The sequence below is a fragment of the Mustela putorius genome, unplaced genomic scaffold (assembly GCF_011764305.1).
Source record: "Mustela putorius furo isolate JIRA1106 unplaced genomic scaffold, ASM1176430v1.1 tig00000832_pilon_pilon_pilon, whole genome shotgun sequence".
Classification (NCBI taxonomy): Eukaryota; Metazoa; Chordata; class Mammalia; order Carnivora; family Mustelidae; genus Mustela; species Mustela putorius.
Window position 1 is genome coordinate 311,706 of NW_025421491.1, and position 7,356 is coordinate 319,061.

The 7,356-nt window shown below is 45.5% G+C and overlaps 1 pseudogene; it reads right to left on the reverse strand.

Annotated features, from left to right (window-relative positions):
• Window positions 1–5,750: 5,750 nt before the first annotated feature.
• On the reverse strand, window positions 5,751–6,469 carry LOC101691972 (annotated as a pseudogene).
• Between the last annotated feature and the right edge of the window lie 887 nt (window positions 6,470–7,356).

Sequence of the window (7,356 nt, forward strand, 5' to 3'; positions counted from 1 at the left end):
TCTCTTTCCTTCTTCCCCTCTGGCCATTCTTCTCAACCTCCATTCCAAACCCACGCCACTGCTTGCCACTGAAATATTGGTGTCACTTCCCACTTTGTCCTACCCCCTTTCTTCTCACTTTAAGTGATATCCCCTCATGGTCTCCTCCCCTGTATGAGTTCATTAGCTATCATTTTTGCTGGTGGCTCCCTAAATTGTCTTTGACCTAGATCTGACATCTGACATCCAGATTTTACATCCACCAATGTGCTGGAAATATTCCCCAATTATTTTGCTCCCCACACGAGGAGTCCAGTTCCAGGGCAAAATACTATGTGTGATCTGTCAGCCCTGACCACAAGCAGTTCCAAAGCTTTGCCTGGCAGGTGTCACCGGGGAAACTGCCCTCCCCACCCCAGACTTGGTGCACAGCTGCTGATTCACAGCCCTCCCTGGAGCTTTCCAGGTCTAATGGGAAATTGGATCTCGGTACACGAAAGGTGGGGAGAGATCCACGAAAGAGACAGACCACCCCTGGGACGCCTGGGTGGCTCAGTGGGTTAAGCAGCTGCCTTCGGCTCAGGTCATGATCCCAGCGTCCTGGGATCGAGTCCCACATCGGGCTCCTTGCTCAGCGGGGAGCCTGCTTCTGCCTCTGCTGCTTCTCTGCCTGCCTGTGCTCGCTCTCTCCCTCTCTCTGATAAATAAATTTTAAAAAAAATTAAAAAAAAAAGAGAGAGACAGACCACCCCTGATTGGTAGGTAGCAGCTTTAATAACCAAAGGGAATTTATCCATGAGGCTTGTCTCAGGAGGAAGCAGGACGAATGGATACCTGCACCCACCCTAACATAAAATCTTAAAAGTGGATATAGAAGCCCTAATCGGGTCCAGCCTCGTACACCATGCAAGTGTTCTCAACACCGCATCCCCATCTCAAGGCTGTGTCCTTGGAGCAGCCTCTGGGCGTGGGAAAGGCAAGCAAAACCCACATTCCAAGGACAGGGAAGGGGCAAGGAGCCTCTGAGTGCCCAGGGGCAGCTCTCAGGACAGTTTTCTACAGGGAGCTGTAGACAAAAAGCTTAGGCTGCCCCAGGCCAGCCACGCTCATCAGCATCTCTGTGTTCCCCACACCTCCGGGCGGACACCCTTTTCTCTACCTTGACTCCCTGCCTTTCCACTCCTAGTCCTTCTCCCTCGCCACACCCTGCTTTTGTTCAGGAGCCTTTGTTTGGGGATCCCTGTCGGTGAGACAGTTCTCCCCATCTGCTTCACCTATCGGACGGACTTCTCTGAGCAGTTCCAGTTGGAGTGGCGGGGACCCTGGGGAGCCCGTGCCTCTCTTGCTTGGCCCCGGGGGCCATAAATGAATCAAGGCTTTGCGTTTTCTTTTCAGTTGGGCTTGTGTCCTAGTGGGCTACCTGGACACTCAGAGGGCCCTTCCCATTGGGAAGCCCGTGGTCTCTCTTTGGCTGAAGGAAATGGAGTTTGTGAGTATTTTGGATCTGTGGGTTTATGGTTTTCATCAAATTCAGAACATTTTTTACCATGACTTCTTCAAATATTTTTTTCTTCTGTGCCCTCTCTTTGTTCTCTTTCCAACATAACACATAGGTTATGTTGACACTCTGGTGTGGCTCACTGGTATCTTTTTTGTTTCTTTTCAGTCTTTTTTCTCTCGAATCTTCATTTTGCACAATTTCAATTGTTATGTTGTCAAGTCCACTGACATTTTCCTCTGCCATGTCTAATCTCTGTTAACCCTATTTCAGTATATTTTCCATCTCAGACATTGTGTTTTTCATGTTTGATATGGGTTGTCTTTGTTTTTGTTTTAATATACCTTTCGTGTCTCTCCTTAACATACTAACGCTTTCTTTTACCTTCTGGAACATACAAAATATGGTTTTAATAACTGTTTTAATGTTCTGGTTTGCTAATTCTATTTACTGTTTGTATTGATCTATTTTCCTTCTCTTTACAGGTTCTGTTTTCCTGCCTCTCTGAGTGCCTGGTGATTTTTGATTGGATGACAGACACTAAATTTTACGTTATTGGATGCTAGGAATTTCTGTATTCCTATAAATATGCTTGAGTTTTGTTCTGGGATGTAGTTAGGTCACTTAGAAAGAGTTTTGTCCTTTGGAGGCTTGTTCTGTTAGGTGATCCCAGAGAGGGGCTTAACATGGGGCTAAATTTGCCCCACTGATATACTCCTGAGTACTCTTCCCGATGCTTCATGAATGATGAGGTTTTCCACTCTGGCTGGTAAACTATTCCCTTCTTTGTAGGAGCCCTAGGGGTTTGTCCTTTGTTTTTTCGGGAGTAGCTCTTTCTCTAGCTTCAAGTTTCTTCACAACACATGCTCGAATCAGTACTTAGCGAAATACTTCAGAGAGACCTTTTGTAGACTTCCAGAGTTTTCTCTGGAACAGCATTCTCCTCTTCCTGTCAGATCCAACTACCTCAGCTGTCTTGGGCTCCTGGTGACATATCCTCAGTTCACAGGGCTCTGGGTTCCTCCTCTCTGTGCTGAGGGCTGGAAATTATCTCCAGGAAGTCAGCTTGGGTATTTACAGGGCTTACTTGTTTATTTTTCTTCTCTCAGGAAGTACTGTCCTGAACTATCTATTGTCTAACATCTATGTATTTAAAATATATTTTGTCTTTTGTTTATTAGTTGTTTAAGGCAGGAAAGTCAATCTGGTCTGTGTTATTCCATGACAGCCAGAAACGGAAGCCCCAATATCGTGCTGTTTTTTAGATACTTTCTCCTCTCCATTTTTTGTGCTTTTTCCTTATTAGCAAAAAGTTGTACTTCCAGGATTTACCCTTGATGTCTCTTCATTTGTTCTCTCTAGTTTTTATCTCTTTGTATATTTTACTCTTGGTTCTGAGGGATTTACTTGACCTCTAGGGAAATTTTTATTTCTGCAAGTACATGCTTAATTTTCAAAAGCACTTTCTTATTCTTACCCTGCCAGGGTATTGGGGTGGCTCAGTGGGTTGGGCCTCTGCCTTCAGGACAGGTCATGATTTCGGGGTCTTGGGATCAAGTCCCTCATTGGGCTCTCTGCCTGACAGGGAGCCTGCTTCCTCTCTCTCTGCCTACTTGTGATCTCTCTCTCTCTCTCTGTCATATAAAAATCTTAAAAAAAAAAAAAAGATAGCACCCTGTCTTTGTTTTATGGATGCTCTAATATGTCAAATCTTTAAGTCTTTGGGTTTTTGTGACATTCTCATCTTTCCAACATTTTATTTCTTCAAGAGGCAATTTGCTCTGTTTGCTTGTTTTTGTCTTTCTCCCTTATGTTGCTTGTTTCTCTCATTGTCTGGTAATCTTTAGGTGTCCATTTATATTTAAAAGGTCAAAGCTATTTTTCTTTCCCTTAAAGAGGCATAAAAAATGATTCTTGGGCACCATAACTAATGTCTTACTAGTAGGATAAGTTGTTGTGCACTAGAGGCAATACAAGTTTGTGAACCCACAATAGCGGGCTCTTCTCAGTACAAAGGCTGAGGCCACAGAACTGTGAGCTTGAGGCAAAAGGGAAACAGTGGTGAGCCACAGGCACCCATCTGTTTCTTACCTCATTTTGATCACTTTCAAGGGTTATTTGTTGCTTTGGGAATGAACCCAAATAAAACTCCATCCTAAACAGGGACCAAGTCCTCATTGTCCACTTTTCGGACCTGGAGCAGACTTGCATATAGTAATGCTTGGGTGGCCAGTCCATGACACCTGGCATCCTCTTTACTTATTTGGGTCCAGCAGCCTGCATTTTCAGTGGCAAGCACCTGCACCTCTTTTTGGGCCAGAAGTTCTTAGAAATGATGGATAGGTGTATAAATATCCTAGCTCCCTGCCCCTTGGCCAGTATATTTCTTCTTTTATTTTTAAAAATATTTTATTTATTTGCTTGTTTATTTATTTAGCTTGTGTGTATACAAATGGGGGAAGGAGCTAGAGGGAGAGGGAGAGAAGATCTCAAGCAGACTCCGTGCTGAGTGTGAAGCCCAATGCCGGGCTCGATCTCACGACTCTGAGATCATGACCTGAGCCAAAATGAAGAGTCAGACACTTAACTGACTGAGCCATCCAGGTGCCCCTGGCCAGTATATTTCTGGGGAATGTGCTCTACACCATTTCCTTGAGCTTTTCCATGGGATTAAGGTTTACTCTCCCACTTTGATACTGACTTGTTGGAAGTTTTCCCTTCCATGTATCACTTCCCTGTGCTTTGGCGCTGTCCTACACCTCCCAGAAAAACTACATGCCCTCAGTAGTCGTCTCAGGATCTTCTTGGGGGGAGATCCAATGAAGATCAGTGATAGTACGGGCCAAAGGTCGACACCCTTCCCATATCTCCTTACACCAAAAGCCCAACTCTTTTCTCTCTAAAAGTTCAATAGAGAGATTGATAAAGAGGAGCAAATTCCCACTTCTGTGCTTCTCAGAATGTGTTCGATCCTGTTATGGCAGGAAAAATTCAGACCCCCAGAATGTGGCAGAGTTGTCTCTTACTTAGACTGTTAAACCACAGTGAATGCAAATCTGCAAGACTAGTTGAAATGTAGGCTCCAGCTGTCACAAAGAATCTCTTCTGCTGATGTTGGGGTTTCGTATCTGTTCATCTCTACCAAAATAAGGTAATTTTTTTTTTTTTTTGCTCCTGAAAAAATCAAAAGCACAATAACCCAGAAATATGCAGATTTTATACTCAATGAACAACTTGGGTATCTTTTCAGGCAGTGATTCTGACATTGGTGTGCATCAAGATCACCTGAAGTCATGTTAGATTAAACCCCAGTCCTCACCCGTAGCGTCCCTGATCCACTTGGTCTAAGTGGCACCAGAGTTTGCATTTCTAGTAAGTTTCTGGGCAACTGCTATTGTCCAGGGAGCACACTTTAAGAACACCTGCTTCAAGGGGCTGATGTTCTTCTCCCTCCTAGCTTAGGTGATTATATCTTACAGTCTGTTCCTTTTGTAGACTCTTCTAATATGATCTAGGTAGTTTTCCATGTAATTGTATTGCTGCTAGTTGAGTCAAGGTCTTTTATTAGTGATGATAGGATATTTAGAGTTTCCTACTTATACAGGCATCCTTGGGCTGGCATATTCTACATTAGCAGTTCTTTTAACCTTGGAAAACATTAGCCTGATTCATCTAATTTTTAATTTTTATTTTTGCTGTGGAGCCATTTTCATATCTGCTCTGGGTTTCAGCAGTGGCCTTACTCTTGTCTTAGCGAAAGGATCCCATCTTCTTGTCATCTGTAAGACTCCTGGCCCTGGTTTGGGAGGGAGGGAAGGGGTAAGGTAGGAGGTGGGCTGAGGCGAGGAGGAAGGGAAAGAAAGGGGTAGAGAGGGCAGCCAGGGTTCCCATATTCCTGGACAAATGCACACCCCTGTTTCCAGCAGAGAGGCGTGGAGGGCTGGGGGAGAAGAGGAGCCCTAGCTCTCCGCATCCCCAGACCACATCCCCAGTCCCCATGAAGGATCCAGTGCTGGAAGCTGGCTCCAGGTAAACAGAGGAATCCTGGGAATCCAGACAAAACCCCAAAGCCAAGACCTTTTTTTTTTTTTTTAAAGGAAAATTCTTCTTTGCTGTTCACAAGGAGCAATAAAACCCTTTGGTTTTATTCCTTATAGAAGAACAAACTGTCCCTCTCGCCCTCCCTTGTCTGTATTCACAGCGATGTAAGCAGCTAGACAGCTTCCCCCATAGCGGGATTGGTGGCCCCACGCGTCCTGGCCGCAGGTGCCTGTCAGCCGTTGTCTTCCCGCTCTCATTCTTCTGCCCCCTCGGTCGCGCTGCCAGGCAAGCCTTCTCCCATCTATCTGCGGGAACCTTCTGGACTGTGCATCCCACGTCTATTTGATGGTTACCTTGAATTCAGCCATCTCACACCCAAAAAGCTTCAGCACGTGGGGCTGCTCTGGGCACAGCGCGTCGCCCCCCTTGCATATCTCCTGGTCAGACAGCAGGGTCACCAGGCCTCTCTTGAGGACAGTGGGCAGCCCGGGCTGTCTCTGCTGTGACTCCGTGGTGAGGGAAGGCGTGCTGCCCCAGAAGCCCCGGGGGGCCAGGCTTATGGTGAAAGTTGCTTGGTTTTCTGCACCAGTGAAGTCCATTTCCATGTGTATGGTGAACCACCCGTTCACTTCCTCCTTGGTGTGTTCGGTGGACAGGAGACTGAACCTCCCCTTTCTACTTCTCGCGGACCTGACACAGGTTGTCTTTGTACTCGTCAGATGGGCTTCCACCCGAGGCCACTGTCATCGAGCTGTGTTCACCAAAGAACACCCAGCTGTGCTTCTAGGCAATCCAGATGTCTTCCCGCGTGGGAGCCATCGAGAAGACAAAAAGGTACCTGGACGTGTCCACACATCCCCCAAGCGCTTCTGTCAGGCTCTGTTTCAGTTCTAAGCCTTTCTTGGGAGTTCTGGTTAAGGAAACATTCTTGTCACACTTGGATTAGGGCATTGCCCTGCAGGCAGATGTGGCAGAAAGTGTCTACCTCACTTAATTTAATTTAATTTAAACATTTTTAAAGATTTTAAGTAATCTCTACACCCAATGTGGGGCTTGAACTTACAACCCCAAGATTAAGAGTCGTGTGCTCTACTGACTGAGCCAGGCAAGTGCCCCTTCATTTAATTTAATTTAATTTAAAGTTTTGTGTTGCTTCCCTCCCCCATTTAATTTTAACATGGACAAGCAATCTCATTCTTTTTAGTTAGCATATCCAAATGTATTGCAAATACAGTGCAGATTCTGTGGAAATTTATCAGGTTTCTAGTCTTTCAGGACACTTTTTAAATACATAAAGTGACAGGCTTTGAAGGAAAATTTCTGCTCTCTTCCTTAATTATATTTGCATCCTATTTCCCAGAACAAGGAAGGAGGTGCCCTGAGGAGTTTCTGGGAAGTTCTGTGGGTACTGATGCCAGGCAGGGGCAGAGAGAAGAAAAGATGTCAGCTGGGGGACCAGCTGTGGAGAGCAAGGGGGGCCACCAGCAAAACTCAACTGCATGGTAGAGACCTGCAGGGTCCAGGACCTGGGCATATCAGCGAGGAGGAGCAGGGAAGCAGGAGCAAGGCAGCTTGGGGGGCAGAGGCCTGGAGAGAAAGGGGGCAAGGGGAGGCAAAAAGCATACCCTAAGTTGGAAGGAACAAAGCAAAAATTGTCTCCTAATCATGAAATATGCCCCAGTTTTATGAAATAGGAAACACTGTGGCATCCAGTTGTTGTGTTGAAGAGTGAGATATAAAAAAAGAAGTTTAGAGCTTAATTTATATAAAATATCGTTAGGCAGGTGGGGTAAGTTCATTATAGCTTATACCACAGGGGCCATTTTCCATGTATCTCC